This window comes from Simochromis diagramma, unplaced genomic scaffold (genome assembly GCF_900408965.1).
Source record: "Simochromis diagramma unplaced genomic scaffold, fSimDia1.1 OVJJ01000603.1, whole genome shotgun sequence".
Lineage (NCBI taxonomy): Eukaryota > Metazoa > Chordata > Actinopteri > Cichliformes > Cichlidae > Simochromis > Simochromis diagramma.
The window spans coordinates 24,576,381-24,591,316 of NW_024387414.1; positions in this window are offsets into that span (position 1 = coordinate 24,576,381).

Consider the following 14,936-nt stretch of genomic DNA (forward strand, 5'->3'; position numbering starts at 1 on the left):
CAGACTATATAAGGTGCTACGAGTCGGTCATGATGGGCTATCTTGTTGGAGCACCCATTTACTATTGTGCCACAGTTCTGATAGTGGGCACTCCTTTACACACTTTATGACATCTGAGGAGTGAATTCACATTGTACTATGAATGTTAAGAAGACAGTGGGTTCTCTTACTTGGAAGAACTGCTGTTTGGTCTAAAAGTTGTAGCTATGAACCCAAATCTCATGACCACTGAGTCACAGGCTTGTTAATAAATATCTTTGCAGACATTAAGATGGTGCTACTTCTGCTCCACATCCAAGTTACAAATGTGTGTCTGCAGTTGGTCACACATTTGATTGCAACACAGGTCTGTGTGTTGCTCACATAACTGCATGTGTCACCCTATAAAAAAGGAAAGAAATTCAAGGAAAAACTCATGTCAACAATGATGCTGACATATAGAAAAATAATCCCACTAATAAGGAAACTAGAATTATCTCATAAATCAATTTTGGGGGAAAAATATGTTCTTCTTTGATGTTTTGTCAGCAACAGTGAAGAAGAGCAAAGAGTAAAGGAATTTCTCATGTTTGTGACCCTATATTTACAACAGCTTTTAATAGATATAATATTTCAGAAAAAACTGTTTAACAGGGATCATGACCAGTGCACTTTGGACACAGTTTAAATAATTTAAAAGTCAAAGAATGATCTCATAGTTAGATGGTGTGAAAAGTCAAAGTAGTAGGAACCATATAATTGGTTTTATGAGTAGCATTTTGGGCAAACTGGAAATGAGCCATAGAAACTTGACTGATGCAAGTTAACAAGGCACTGCGATAGGCCAGGCATGACTATTAATAAACCGTGTGCAGAGAAAACCAGAAAAAAATTCAAGAGAGAAAATACAAACCTGCTACAGGAAACTGAAAAGTAACTGAAAATTGATAGTTCAGAAAATGGTCACAACTTACCTCTTAACGAATGCTGCAGACTGCTCCATTGTAATTTTAGCAGACAAAAGCAGGGGTTAAAATGTGCCAGAACAATCTGGAACAGTGTTCTGGCACTTTCTGTTAGTGTGTAATTAAATCTGGCAGCTATATACAAAATACTGTCAAGCGAGTTCATCTTGTGTGTGCTGCAGTCTTGTGGTCCTTTCAGCTTATGCCATGAAGCTACTGGCTTAACAAGTTAGAAAGTAAAATCTTCCCATGATCCCATTGGACCAGCTACACATTTTATTGTGCTTCTCATCTCCGCTATGCATTAACACATGCGGATGTCAATAAAGTTGTAGTTATGGAAATTCTGCTTTAGGCATGATGATACAGCAGCAAAATGGTGGGGAGCATAAACTGTGTAACTGTGTTTAAAGTGGCAGGTGATTTCTAATGCAAAGTTTCACACAGCTTTACCAATATCAACAAACAAACTTCGTTTTGTGCAGTTCACTCTCAGAGAAAGATGAATGTTTTTTTGTTTTTAGAAGATAACTGTTCGCTAAATAACATTGTGAAAATCTTGATATTTGTTAACTCCAGTTTTTTAATCAGACAGTGGATTTCTACATCATGTGTTGTTGGTTATTTCGTTATACAAAATAACATTAAAAGTAAACTAAAGTAATAATTTTGTGTTATTCAAACAGTATTATATTTGCAATTTAATGAGCCAGAGCAAAATCGCCACGGCATTAATTATTTATCTTGTACAATTCCCTGTATATTTATTTATCAATCAAGGTTAGCTAGCTTCGGTCATGTAACAGCTTTCACTCCAAATGTGTGTAAAGACATTTTACACATTTTGCCCATTTTAGGAAAAGTAATGAAATATGAAATGATGGGGTTTTAATTCATCACAGTTACAGGATTTTTAAAATGCCAACGGGTCAAAATGACCCCCTTGGTGTTTTTAGTGCTAAGACTATCTGCACAAATGACCTTTCCTTAGTTTCAAAGGGATGTGAAGGGTAGCTCCCCTTAGGCCCATCCACTCAGTGTCCTCCACAGTTATGATGTTTACCACGACTGCTGCAGCACTAAACTACTGTGAATCAAATAATTAAATTGAACTTGCATAACTACAAACGTATTGGAGACATGGGTGTTTACATTTTTCATTACCAAGTTGTTTCATGAATCTTGAGCTTTTGTGTTTAAGTTTCTGTATTAGAGTTTTTGCAATTGTGATGTTTTCTTTTACTTTCTGCAGAAATATGTTGCCCAAGTCACAGTTTTCCTGAATCTAACAAAGTAGTCTTTAGTGCCTAAAAATATCCAAATTTGTTAAGTTCCTGTGAGACTTATTTGAATTGTCACTGTGTGTTAATTGTCAGTTTTAGGCCCAGTGACTTGTCGTTGCACACCCCCTCCCCAACCGCACGTTCACACCATAAACAAATGTGAAGTTGTCTTTTGTATTTATTGGGCTCTATCTCCCTTTCATTCCTGTTAATCTCACTGACAAATGAAAAATTACCCTTGGAAAACCAAGGGTGAGTGATTAGAGATATTAATGGACTTTATATAGGATTCTAAAACATCACAAAATTAATTTACTACATCAGAGCACCTCATTTCAAAGGATCTAAGACAGTCATGTCATTGGGTCGCAAAAACATATTGTTTGTTCTTGTTTTGTAAACTAACTTGGTAGATGTTTGAATGTGACAGGCGTACATTAGTCACCGACTGTAAATAAATGCATGTAAAAGAAACAGAGGACCGAGGTGATTTTGTTTAAAAAATGCATGCTTGAAATGCTGTTTGATTAAATGTTTTTTTTTAATCCTCTTCCTAACAACTGGGGTTCTTGCAGAGTGATATATGGGGTTCTTGCAGAGTGATATATGGGGTTCTTGCAGAGTGATATATATATATATATATATATATATATATATATATATATATATATATATACTGTTATATATATATACTGTTTATATGCACTGTTTATTCAGCTAATATTTATAATTGGTCTGAAATAAAAGTATAACATAGTATCAAGAGAGGTAGGGCCATGCTGGCAGTCCATTTCAAGAAGAAAAAGTCAGATGCCATTACTGAATTCATCATCAACTTTCCAACCTGGACGCGATCAGAATGCTGGATATGTTACCAATCTACCTGAGACATATAGATGCCCCGGTCATGCTGCACATGAAAAGGAGAGCTGATGCTGCTACACTGCAAGCCCTAATCCAAGCAGCAATGACCCTCCTGGGAGTGATAGAAAACTCCACCTGCTGATGTAACTGTCCACTACTCAGTGGAAAATCGTCTTGAAAAAGATGTTATCCTTTGCTGCTGAAACACAGACACAAAGGTAGTAACTGCTCCCCCTGTCATTATGCCCCGAGTAAAATATGTACACAGTAAACAGCGTGCTATAACTTCTGATACTGAGTGAACTTTTAGTTGTTTTTAGATGTTTCCAGTCACAGCACAACTATAGTAAGAGCTCACACTGCCACCAAGTTAGACTTGTTCAGATGGTTGTTGCCAGGGGTCTTGCCAGGGCTGCTGTTTGTTTTAAAAAGCTAATTATTTTTTTCCTTAGATCGCAGCTGCTTAACTCATAATATTTTGAGAAAAAATAAGGTGAAAGGTGACATGAAGGAAATACAAGCATTTTTTTCTGGTGATTTGGTTGCAGTTAAGTCCCAATGCCCCTGGTACTGGGGGCACTGGGGTTCAAGAGTTATGTAACCCACCATGCCTTTTATGCAAATATCAACATGTAGCATGTGTAGTATCCAAAGAAACCTTAGAATCTGGTAACGAAATTATGGAACGTAAATGCGCAAAAGTCCGCTAAACACAAACAACCAAGCCTGTCAGACTTCATGTAATTGGGTAAACAATGGCTTGTTAACTCGCAGAGACCTCACAGATTCCAAAACACCAAGTTTCACCATGTTCCGACCTTTACTGAACCAGCTGCAAAAGAAGAGCACAAAAACACGTAGAGGCGCAGATGCACTAAGACAGAAATTGTTTTACCGTCTCAGTTTCCTCCGCTGTTTTCGCAGGTAGCCAATAGCCTGCATAGTATTGATAATGGAGGGCTAACTAGATGCACATGTTGTAAATTTTGGGCGACGTGGGGTCTGGCCTTGCAACTTCTGACTGGTTGAAGTGATGTGAATGCAGCATTGTTACCTTGATTCTATTGGCTCAAATGATTAAAAAGAGGCGCCAATCATACAAATTGGCCAAAAGAAGACGGAGCTACAGGCCCTCAGACTTTTAAGCACCAGAGGCCATTTAAAAACTCTGCGCAGGGCAGAAAGAGCCTGTCACCTGTGAATATGTGCTTGATTCTTCACAAATATTCAGAAAATAGGCATTTTTAGGCATGTTAATGAAATTAAATAATTTCTGCTGTTTAATACCTAAAAAATTCAGCTCACATATAGTTTCCAATGTGTGCCAAAATTGGACAGGGCTGGACAACAGCTGAATATTTATTTATCAAAAATGCTGTATTTTTCACTGTTTCACTTTAGAAACATAAATCTTTGCACAGATGATGTTTATATGTTGATTACTGAATTTGTGGGTTAAAATGTAAACTAAAGCATATTTTTGAAAGGGTCATATGCTAAAAATAAATAAATAAATAAATTAGGCAAGGAAAAAATCTACTTACTTTTTCTGTGTTCCAGCCTCAGTAACTTTGACACAGTAACATCTGCTGCAATTTTTACACCTCTGATGAAATTTCACAAGTGTTAGCTTTATTTTGATACCAAGATTGTTTACATAGAGTTTATAATTGCAGAGAAATACTCTGTTCATTTTGGGCATGTCATTTTTTTCAAGCAGGAAGCTCAAAAAGGGCCTGTCAAAACATAGTATTACCATTGTTCAAGTGAGTTAGTTTAGTGGAAGAACTCTGAGTTTTGAAAGCAGAATAATTACCTGATTATTCCCTCTCATTTTTCACAGTTAGTGTGGACTTAATACTTTTAGAGGGGGAGGCCACTGGTATTTTTTCCCTTCTCATCTTTTTTGACTGTTGGTCATCTGGCCAGGGTCAGTGTCAGTACTGGTAACATGAGTCTATATCCAGACCGTGCAGAGGTTGCACAGGTTGCCCAACTCCTCCAGGATTGCAAGAAGATTGGCTATGTCTCCCAGTACAGTCTCAAGAGCATGGAAGTGATTCCAAGAATCAGGCAGTTACTCTATGAGTACTGAAAAAAGCTGTAAAAGGTCAGAAGGACCAGTATCTGCTTCTTTGTGCAAGGAGAAACTGCATAAGTTCTGGTCACAGCCCTACAAAATGGCCTCTAGTACCCAACTGGTGTGAATGTCTCCAAACAATAAGAAACAGACTTGACAGTGGGCTGAGTGCAGAACGTCCTCTAGTGGGCCCTGTGCTCACTACGCAGCACCATGGAGTGACTGACTGGCTGAGAGCGGGTTCACCCTGAGCATATGTGACTGATGTAAAATGGTCTGGAGAAAGTGTGTAGATTGTTATGCTGCTTGTAACATCATTCAGCATGCCCAGTTCGGTGGTGGGTTACTGATGATCTAGGGTCATGGTGGAACATACAGACCTCTACACGCTAGACATGTCCATAAAATGGAGGCAGCTACAGTTCTCTATGAGTAAAAGACAAGCGGCGCTTTCAGCGACAATAGCTAACTGGAGCCACGTGACGGCAGTTATGAATAGAATATAAATATCCTTTATTGTTGCTCATTGGGGGAATTCATACAAAGGATGGGTAAGGAGCTTCACAAAAGCCCTTTCTTACATGAGAGGAAAAAGAGCACTTTACTTTGGTATGTTTTTAATTTGTCTATTTTTAGATTTGACAGCCACTTTCATGAGTAAATCATATATGTTTTTACTATTTCTTTTCCATATGGGCAGGAAACATGCATATCAACGTATTTTGTTTCTTCTAAAATCAATGTGTCAGTGAATTATTCTAAACGAATTGGCTCATGCTTACTGTCTGCAATCTTCATACTCCCACACTTTTTGTCAACATAAGGACAAGTTTTTCCTGAGGGGGCGGTATCATGATAGTTTTATATATATTAAAAGAAGCAGCAATAAGGCTGCTTTAACCGAAGTAGTATAATTTATTTGTGACACAAGCAGTGTGGGTGAATGTGTTTTAATAAATGTGGTTTCATGTATTAAGCGTTTATATCTAATAATATCTTTGGATTTTTTTCTGTTCTGTCTTTGTGCTGGTACAGTAAACCTAACTGTGAAAGGGTTATTAATTAAAATATGTTATATCAGAAGGTATAAAGTTTTCATGTTTTCTGTAAATATTTCATATATTTTACATTTCATTTGTTTTTGTTATTACTTTACTTACTTTTCATGAACCCACTGTTTCTGAATGGGGTTTTTTATACATAAAACAAAAAGGTTGACAAGAGTTTTGCAGAGATTTGAATTTATCAAAGAGAATTTCAAAAGTTTAAAAACAAATTTATAAAACAAAAAGTATGTGAAATCTTTTCAGGAATGGTATGAATGTGTCATTGGCAGTGTTGGGACTAACGCGTTATTAAGTAACGCGTTACAGTAACTACGTTAGCAAGTGGTGGAGGCCAGCAGGTGGATGAGAGAAAGCAACACGTTCTCGGGCTGGAGAAAGGGGACGCAGAAAGAAAAGAGACCCGAGGCGGCCGCCGGTCCAAGTGTGAACTGAACTTCAGGTAAGAAGTTATGACCTGCAGTCTCTCTGGGTCAGATATAAACCAAGTTTAGGTGGAGTTTATTTTCGTTGTGCTGACTTTTTCCGTACTGCGTGCTAGCTAGCATGACGGAGTTTCTATACAGCTGGGTGGGTGCTATGAAGTTAATGATGTTGAACTTTATTTTGTTCATAAGTTAGTAGAGTTGTCAACCGTCCCGTCTGGTATTCAGAGAAAATATTACGCGTTTCTTATTGAGGTGAAAAGGAACAGTTTGTCCCGTAATTCAGCTACAATGAAAAAGACACAAAGCTGGAGTTATTCTGTCTTTGCTGCACAGCTGCCTCTTCTTCTCTCATCCTCCCCCCTCCCTCAACCTTTTCTACTTCAATCATGAAAACTGATCAATGATCAGCTGATCAGCTCTCTTGTTTGTTTATCGCCCACTTTGCGCCGAAAGAGGAAACCAGCGGATGTCGCGCTAAACAACAGCAGCACGTTTAAGCTTGATCAGCTGTTGTTAGAATTTAATATTAATTTCTAGTATCAGCTGATGTTTGCTGGAGCCACAGCTGCAAAAAAGCTGCTGGTCATGATATGGTTTGGTTATCTGGTGAGAGGGAAACATGAAGATGAAACCAGGAGATGTCCTTACTGGATCATCAGAGCTGAACAGGTGATGGAGAAACAGGTTTACCTTTTAGGTGACATGAATGAGTTGAAGTGAAGGGAAGTTATGAACTGTTTCTGAGAGACAAATAACACCAGGATCCTTTTTTAGGTAGCTGACAGCTGGTAACTGTGCAGGTGCGGATCTAGCAAAGTTTTGCCAGGGGGGCAGGTAGGGCATTAACAGGGAGAGGGGAGCACAAAGAAATACTTTTCTATCTTATTCTCATTTAAAATATCTAGCTTTTAAAAAATAATTATCTGAATCTTACAACAAACGATTGATAGATTGATGCATATATACCATCAAAACAGTGTACATCACTGTCACAACAGCGTTTGTTTTCATTCAAAGGCTTTATAATTTTTGCTATAATGGTGGGCCGGTCTCTAGTCAAAATGTCCGGGCCAATTTTTTTTTGTCCCAGTCCAGCTCTGTATGCAGCTCATCTGCAGTCTGGTGTTACCTACATCTTCCTATTCAGAAGGCAGAATTTCCGAGTTCTGAGTACAATCGAAAGCACCACGACTGCAGTTTTTGTGTTGGATATAAAAGGCGCACATGACGCTGTGACGTAGGCTAGAATCATGGCAGCAGTCAATGACGGTCCAGGCGTGGGATTTCTCTCGTGGAAATATGCACATTATCTTTTCCTGTCTATTGGTAGGTGGCACAGTGCACTTGTGGCAAGTAAACAAGCCAGAAGACTGGCAAAGTTATGGAAGCAACACATTAACAAGAGAATTCTGAGTAAAACCAAAGTTACTTTCCCTAGTAACTAGTTACTTTGAAAGTAACGAGTAACTTGAAGTAACTGAGTTACTTTTGAGAGAAGTAACTAGTAATGTAACTAAGTTACTATTTTAAAGTAACTTACCCAACACTGGTCATTGGTGAGTTTATCACTTGTCCACAAAGCAAACCTTGAAAGCAAACTCATATGCCCACTCCTCCAGTCCAGCCCTCCAGTCTTCCCCAGCTGACTCACCTTTCTGTTTATTTTCTCTCTGTCTTTAAGAATGTGTGTGATTAACCAGTCCTCTGTTTGCAGGGGTGGGATCCCCCTGGGTTTCCTGACCTTAGTTCTTTTACACCTGGACTTGATGAGTACACCTGTGTGTCATCAGCTTATCCTGCTTCCCTTACTTAAACTGACAGAAGTTCATCAGAAGATGTCTGATCCTTTAACTAACACCATTAGTGCAGTTGGCTCCTCCCCAATGTATGTATGCTATGTTTTGGTCCTGTGACTGGCACTTATTTCTCTTTCTGTGTAGGACAACCTGTATGGAGAGAAATATGTCTGAAAAGGGTTACAAATGTGTAAGGTATGATCCACAAGCATAAACTAAGATTTACGAATGCATGCAGTCATTTGTGTGTAACTTTTGAGAGATGTTACTTGGAATTTGAAAATTTTATGCACACAAAGATACAATATACAATTTGTGAAGCTGAACTTAATAAGTTGTGTATAAATGATGAGTATTTATTCATGTTTTGATGTAAACATTTGTAAGACAGTTTCACGTGTAGTAAAATTGCTTTGCATTTATGTGTGGATTTAAGCACATGCTTGTGAGACCTCAAACGTTATTAAAAAAAAGATGTAAATCTCAGTTTGCTCTTGTGGAGCATACTGTTTGCATTTGTAACGATTTTGAGACGAATGTCTCAAAAACATAAAACATAAACTGGGTTTCTGGGAGAGTTTTGAGAGAGGGACCTATTGTGGAAGGACCATACTTTGGAATTTTGTGTTTGTGGACCTGGACCTGCACTAACTAGAATATTTTTGCCTCAATGTTCTGTTGCACTTTTTTTTCTAAATAAACTTGTGAACTTTTATTAATTTACACTGAAAAATGTGCTGCAAGTAGCAATCGTGTAAAAGGAATACACCTATTCACTGGGCCATGCTCAAAGGCTACACAAAAATATTCAAAGATAATCTACACCACATCACGAACCAGTGCACACAGTTAAGACCATGTGTGTGGTGTGCTCATAGAGCAATTTAGCCACATTGATAAAAGTGTGAAAAATACTTGCCACAGTGTACAAAGAGGAAGACAGGCATCTCCGAAAACGTTAGAGCACTTATGCAAGTATGTGATGTCTTGATAAATCGAGCAGATATTTGAAGTTTACACTGCACCATTCTCGCATGAAAATATCTTAAAAGTTTATTTTGTGACCCAGAAAGAGTAATATTTCAAACTCCGCTACTCTGTGTTCCTCCGCCCCCTCCTCGTTTGAGTTTTGGACGAAATGGATTCTGGGATATTGCATTTCGTCATTTCGAGCTGATTGGAGACCAAAACAGCCAATCAGATTTTTTTGCATCCAAGTCTGTGATTGGCTGGTTTTGTGGCACAAATATAACTGTGTACAGAAAGAGTTGAGCGCGCACGGGCAGAAATGTTGAGAGCGCAAGCAACACATTGCGAGCGAGCGCAAATGCAAAAACTGAGCGGCAGGGGCTGCTATTGTGTGTGTGTGTGTGTGTGTGTGTGTGGATAATAGCAAACACTGAAATACATTTTTTGCACGCAGCAATGAATTTTGTTCACTCAAATTTAGCTTTTCTTCGCTCAAAATAAATTTCTCCTCAAACACTTGCACCTGCAAATTTTTTTACGTGCGCTCAACTTTTTTTTTTACGTGCGCTCAGAATAGTGGCACAAAAATAACGCCATAGTAGATGTTTATACTTTTCATTTCAAATCAGCATCAGAATGACTTATGTCAATAGGCCAGATGAAGCTGAAGAGGCACAGCGACCTCTTTAGAAGGGCCTGGATCCCAAATACCAGCACATAGTGCTGATGCTGCAAATAGACTTTTTGTCCTGAATTGTTTAAACTCTGTCTTAAAAAGAGAACCTTCATTTAACTGACTTATATTAAAATCAAGACCTCTGGTATTTTGAAAAACCATACCCAAAAATGACACTGACGATTTGGCTTTTTTTTTTTTTTTTTAGCTGTGTCAGTGTTTTGAAGCAGTGAAGATTTTCAGGACAGTTTCAGCCTTACAGAGGTACTCTCTTGTTTGCATTTGAAACAGTACGTGTTGAAGCATTTTTAGTGACACCCTCAGTATTCAGCTTTGACCTACAGTAGTGACCTCTAGGAATGTAATAATTTAAATGCCTCAGATTTGTGGTTTAAGGTCATAGTAAGAGGGAATAGTAAAGGTACAATTTCTTCTGACAGACTCTTAATCTGTCATAGTTATTGCGGTGGCTATTGCATGACAGTTCCTGTTCACTTATCATCTTCTCCACTGACCTTCATGATTCATTTGGCCAGCCAAGTCTTTTACTGGGTAGATAAAATTAATATATGCCCTGCTGTTTATTTAAATTCTGACCATTAAGAAGAGTGTTATAGACAAAATGCATATAATCTATAGCTTTTGGGAGGTATTCAGAAATTTCCATATAATACAAGAAAACCCACTACAGTTATGTAGTGCACTTTCAACCGGTGTTGAAGGCCAGAACAAACTGAACGAGTTACAATTAAGAGTATCTGTAAATGATTAATTGATTGTAATTTGTGTGTCACTTAGGCGCACAGTCAGTCTGTGGGAGCCACGATTGTTTATTTCACTCAGTAACTTGTAAATCAATTTATAACTTTTATGTTATGTATTTTTCTAGATGTTTGGTTGTTGTTATGTCTCTCTCCATTAAAATCGAATTGCCATAAAAATGTGAGACTCTTCATTTCTTTCTAAGTGAACAAAAGTACATATTCAGCAGGGGGTCAAATTATTATTTTCCTCGCTGCTCAAAAAAAAATTAAAGGATGACTTTTTAAATCAGAGTACAGCATCAAGTCAGTTAAGCTTCTGGGATATTGATCTAGTCAATAAAATACCAAAAGGGGTTGTTTCAGTTTAGCTGCTTTGGTGTTAATGAAATAAACAACAGGTACACCAGGGGCAACAACGAGACAACCCCCAAAACAGCCATGGTTCTACAGATGGAGGTCACTGACAGATTTACTCTCCTTGTCTTTTTTTACTGTTTTTCACTAGTTTTGCAATTGGCTAGAATCAGTGACTTTACTTGTTGCATGATGATATTTGTAGACCCTACAGAGGTTGCAGAAGTGGTCAAAGTCCTTCAGGATGGCGAATCAATATGTGCCATTGCCAGAAGGTTTGCTCTGTCTTCCAGCACAGTCAGAAGAGCATCGAGATTCCAGGAGTCAGGCAGTTGCTCAAGGAGTTGGACAGAGGTGTTAAAGATCGTTAACCCATAAGCAGAACTAGTATCTGCTCTTTTGTGCAAAGAATTACAGGACTGCACTGCCACAGCCCAAAATGACACTAGCATGAATGTCTCCAAACAATCAGAAACAGACTTCATGAGCATGGGCTGAGGGTCTCCAGTGGGCCCTGTGCTAAATACCCACCACCATGGAGTCCTATTGGCATTTGCCTTACAACACCAGAATTAGTATGTCCACCAATGGCACTTTCACAGATGAGAGCAGGTTCACCTTTAGCACCTTTGACAGACATGAAATGTTCTGGACAAGCTGTGGAGAATGATATACTGGATGATATGATATGTAGCATCATTCAGCATGACCTGTTCGGTGGTCTGGGAAGGCATATCCTTGAACGTACGCACCTCTACCTGATGACTGATAGCTAATGGCACAGACCTGCCATTTGGTATCGGGATGAAATCTTTGGAAACTTTATCCAGTCCATACCAGTATAGAGAGACAGCATGATGTTTTCTTCAAACAAATTCAACAAATGTTCAGCTATGAATTAATTAAGCTTTTCTTGCAAACAACCAACAATGGTTATGTTTTGTACAATAAGCTTAAAAAATGTTTTAAACTTTTGAAATTATCTTTGATAAATTCAAATCTCTCATGTCAACCTAATGTTATGAAAATAAAGTATTTAGTACAAGTAGTTAAAGTGGGGGTGGGGAACAAATCTGTCCTGCAGATGTGTTCTTGATCCAACACAGTTGATTTAAATGGCAAATTACCTCCTCAACATGTCTTGAAGTTCTCCAGAGGCCTGGCAATGAATTCATCATTTAATTCAGATGTGTTGACCTAGGGTGATATCTAAAACCTGAAGGACAACGGCCCTTGAGGCCCTGAGTTCCCTACCCCTGATCTAAAGCATGAGTAGAGGGGAGACCTATCTTGCCAAACAAGGCTCCTTGGGATCCAAAGCTTTGGAGTACTGTCCTTCATTTCACTACAATTGACAGAGAAATGTGATACTTTTACATTTCCACAGCAACCAGTTTTAGATCTTGGTCTCCAGCAGAGCTCTCTTTTTTTAAATGAGCCATCCAGGAATCTCTGCTAACTCACGAGGTTCACAAGGCCACAGGGTCTTTTAGATTGTTTAAAATTCAGAATAGATATTCCCATGCTATTTACATAAAAAAAGAAATTTATTTAAGTGTTTCAGAAAACTGAGCTTGATTTCTGCTCCTATTATACTAAAATCTACCTCTAACAATATATAGATGCTGCTGCTTATGCCTACTGTATCCGTATGGAGAGTTCTCTTCGTCTGTCTGATGTGCATGCTCTCTCTGTGACTGATTCCCTGCTGAACATTCACTCAGTTCCACTTTGTGCACAGAGACTTCCCTGTCTGAAAAATATTCTCAAAGCCATATAAAAAGCAAATGCGATTGGGAACCTTTTTTCTTGGTTGTGGCGTGACACTAATTTAGTTCGCCTCACACTTCCAAGGCAATTAGCTTTGAAGCTTCTCAGAAACTATTCTTGCACCAGTCGATAGCTAGCATGGCAAGTAAGAATTTAAGCAGGTCCATTGGGCGACAACTGATAAATATATCAAATGAGGTTACACTGAAAAAGAGAAACCTAAAAGAATAAAGAAAATATAATTACTTCACCAGTTTCACTGGTTGCCCGGCCCTTCATTACTGGCCAGAGGTATGAAAATTTATATCTGACTGCCTTTGACTTGATGAGCACAACAAACTGCACGTTTTTTTGTGAGGAAACTTTGATGATTAAACCATGTAATGATACGTTCACTGAAGCACATTTTGTGTAAAGGAACAGCCTACGCAGGCATTTAGGACACCAGAAAAACTGAATATACATACATTTAACTTACCGTATACTGTTAATTGAATGTTCATGCTCTATGCGATTTGTAAATGAACTCAGACATGTTCATGTTTCAACGCATGATGAGACTCATGTGGTTGTTTGATGATTTTTTTTTTTTATTAGGTGCCCGACTTGATAAATTATAACAAAATATCTTCTCAGAGTTTTTACAAACCTGATTTATTGATCATTGTAAGCTTATAGGTGTATACTGCAATCTTGTCACTTAAAAACAAGTCGAATGGCCACAACTTCATTATTTTACATGTTATGGAACTTGAAACTTGACACTGATACCCAAGACGGTGAAAAAAAGGTTCTTGTTTTCCATGTTGCTCGGATCTAATTCAAACCAATTACACATCACCACTTCTTAATGTGGTGTTAAAAGGGTATGATCATTTCATGTTATTTTTTCGCTTAGATAGAGCATAGCAAGAAGCTGTTAAGGGCTCAATATCTTGAAAATGAGTGTGGATTGTGTTTTAGAAAGGTTATTAACTTTTAGATATGAATTAATCAGTGTGAAAATATGCCACCTAATTTTACAGTGGCGCTAGTAAGCACATTCTGTTGTTGGCTACAAGAGGAAACACGAGAGTTATCATGCATTCACCACTTACGCTGTTTTTCCCACTCCAGTGACAAAAAATCAAGATATATTTACAGTAAAATGCAGACTGAATTTCCTCGTTTACGGATGCCCCATAAATGTGTTGTTGTAACATTGATCCAAAAAGGGATAAAAATGAAGTTTACATCTCTTTAGCAGCAACTTGCATGCTCCCAAACACATCTGCAAATGGTTGTCAAGTAAAATAAAAAATAAAAACTGGCTATATGGGAATACAGCCCTTGGCTTTCCTGATGATTTTATGGTGTAGGCTGCTTTTCTCAAGCTTAAAGGCCTTCACAAGTCAGACACGTAAAATCAGTGCAATCTGCCTCGTAAGTCTGACATCATTAGCCATTTTTGGGTTCAAACTCTTCTTCAGTTCCCTAATTCAAACACTGTGACATCACAGAGTTAAAAACTGTCTTAATTCTTCCGTCTTTAATAAAATGATCAATGTGGCTAAAATCAGTTTAACATCCACGCATCCATGAAAAGCAGGATTTAGGAAGTTTAACATAGTTAGAAGTTAGAAGGGAGTTAGCTCGCTAGTTTCCATCTAAAGATAATATATTGTACCAAGTTCTGACTGATGGATTTCTGAAAAATTAAAATGTACAGCTTTGCTATCATGTGTCGTGTCCAAATTCATGGGCTGCATCCTCCTGAGGACCCGGCCTTCGCGGTCTACGTGGGCCGGGTCCTCAGAAGGTCGGGTAGGCCGGAAGTAAACGGCTGTGAAATTGGACGGTCTAGCCTTCTGATTAGCGTCACCGCTGTCTCGGTGGAGTTTAATAAACTCAGCCGTCTGCTCCTTGCTATCTAAAATATAACAGGACACTGGCGTAAATTATTGA